The sequence below is a fragment of the Trachurus japonicus genome, unplaced genomic scaffold (assembly GCF_045865225.1).
Source record: "Trachurus japonicus isolate A0001 unplaced genomic scaffold, Traja_1.0 AP031168.1".
Taxonomy (NCBI): Eukaryota; Metazoa; Chordata; class Actinopteri; order Carangiformes; family Carangidae; genus Trachurus; species Trachurus japonicus.
In genome coordinates, this window is record NW_028221301.1 from 1 (window position 1) to 2,500 (window position 2,500).

Below are 2,500 nucleotides of genomic sequence, written 5' to 3' on the forward strand. Positions count from 1 at the left end.
GGACTGTTGTGGTAAACTGGGATGTGAGTGGTAGTCACGGATGCTAGCCGCCACCGCTAGTTAGCATCGGGCTAGCGGAAGTTAGCATCGTGCTAGCGGAAATTAGCATCGGGCTAGCGGATAGCATCCACTGCTTGCACTCACTAGCATCCAGGACAGCTAACAGTGCTAACAGCCCTCCTATACTCTGCTGTACGGAGCTCCTCCTGGGCTCTGTCATACACACAAGCTTCCACTAGCTACTCTTCCTGGGTGCTGTTTCACAGTGAGGATGGTGTGTTGTGCAGTTTCCACCAGAGTTTTGCATGTATTTAAAAAAAAAAATCTGTAACACCACACGTATTTTTCATCCACTTAACAATTATGCACTACTTTGTGTTGGTCTATCACATAAAATCCCAATAAAATAAATTAAAGCTGTTGTTACATGACAAAATGTGTAAAGTAAAAGTTCAAGGTGTATGAATACTTTTGCAAAGCACTGTATCATTCACATTTATTTATAAATGTTTTTTTTTTTCCTATAGGCTCTTCACTAATGCCCTGATGGTGACATCTAATATCAAGGGAGAAGACAAAGGTTTATAGAGCAATACAAGGTAAGCCCATATGTCATATCTTAACATTTGCTGGATGGTTTTCCAGTATTGGTAGTGGAGACACAGGCTGCAGGTTGTCTTTGCATATTTCTAATTATTTGTCTTCTTCTTCTTGTGCAGATGGAGCCATACATTTTGATGACACAGCCAGAGAGGACTTCATAAAGACACATGCTGGAGGAGAGGGATACACAGCAGTCACCCAGGACTGATTATCCATTGTGGAGAATCTTGTCACAGTTTTGTATCACTTTTGTACATGTATTTTCTGTGTTAAGCATGCAGTAGTTGGTTCTGATTTGTAATTCTTCTCAAAACACATTGAGTTTATCACTTTAATTTTTATTGTGTTATATTTGTTGTTGTGCCACAGACCGAAGCAAGGTGGGCTGTGTAACTTTATGTATTTATTAGTATTTTACCAGCAGTATTAATTTCAACAGATACCAATAACTTTATTAGAATGACATGTTTGTGCCAGTGATTAAGAAAATAAAGATGGAAATAAATGAATGGGGATTGAATTGTGATTTATTGGTAAACCTGTGTATAACTGTAGTCCCATATGTTTACAGGAGGTGGAGGATCTGTTTCCTGTTAACTTTCCTGTAGCTTCATCTGGCTCAGCAGCAGGTTTGAACTGGAAATGCATTACACCTTTGCATGCATTTCCAGGTAATCTGCTGCTGAGAAAACCAAATGAAGCTATAGGAAAGTGAACTGGAACAGTCTGACACCTTCTGAAATGAGACTACAGTTATGCACAGAGCCTAGAAGCAGTATAAAAACAATGTCTAAAATTAGTTTAAATTTGATGCAAAAAAGACGTCGAAACGACCACATTTGGACGTCAAATAGCCCTCATGCGGCGGTCCTGTGGACGTTCAGTGGATGTCGGTTTAAATTTTGACGCAGAAAAGACGTCTATAATGACCACATTTGGACAACAAATAGCCCTTATACAGCGGTCCTGTGGACGTCAATACTGGACGTTCAGTAGACGTCGGAAAAAGACGTCGTCTGGAGTAACAGTCTGCACCTTCAGGGGACCAATATTAGACGTGCAAAAATGACTTAGAAAAGACGTCGTTTGGACGTCTCTTTGCTACGTGGTCCTTAGATCTGACCTACCAAAGGGCTCGTCCGGTACTTGAACGCGGGACCTCTCACACCCTAAGTGAGAATCATGCCTCTAGACCAACAACCCTTCTACGAACAAAAAGACAAATTATTGATGCGACAAACCTATAGAACTTTCAAACAACCAGAGAAGCGTTAAATGATTCTCAACGAGATCTCAGTCAATGGTTAGAACATAAGCAACTTGTTTCAATCTGTCATTGAAAGACAGTGAGTTACTTTTATTTTAGGAACATTCTACAGCTTTTTGTTTAAATACACCACACACGTGAGGTCATTGTCACTGACCGTCCTTAGATCTTACCTGCTAAAGGCCTCGTCTGGGATTTGAACCTGGGACCTCTCGCACCCAAAGCGAGAATCATACCCCTAGACCAACGAGCCTCCTACAAGCCCATTTTATTCCCCAAAATTTGGATGTTCTGTCTCTTAGGATCAGCTATGAAGTTTTCGCATGAACACCGAGTTGTATGTGAGGGCTTTTTCAATTAACATGTTTGGATCATGTGTAACCAAGGGTTCGTCCAGTATCACGTGAAGACATTGTCTATGACTAAAGGGCTCGTCCGGGATTTGAACCCGGGACCTCTCGCACCCTAAGCGAGAATCATACCCCTAGACCAACGAGCCTCTTCTGAGCTTATTTTATTCCCCAAAATTTGGAAGGTCTTTCTCTTGGGCTCAACTATAAAGTTTTCACATGGGTGACTGAGTTGTATTTGAGGGCTTTTTCAATTGACACGCTTGGATCATCTGTAACC

General features: G+C 41.3%; 1 non-coding gene across 1 annotated transcript; it reads right to left on the bottom strand.

Moving 5' to 3' along the window:
- Positions 1-2,297: 2,297 nt before the first annotated feature.
- Positions 2,298-2,369, bottom strand: trnap-agg (transfer RNA proline (anticodon AGG)). Its single transcript has one exon. It is a non-coding gene; the product is annotated as a tRNA-Pro (tRNA).
- Positions 2,370-2,500: the final 131 nt, after the last annotated feature.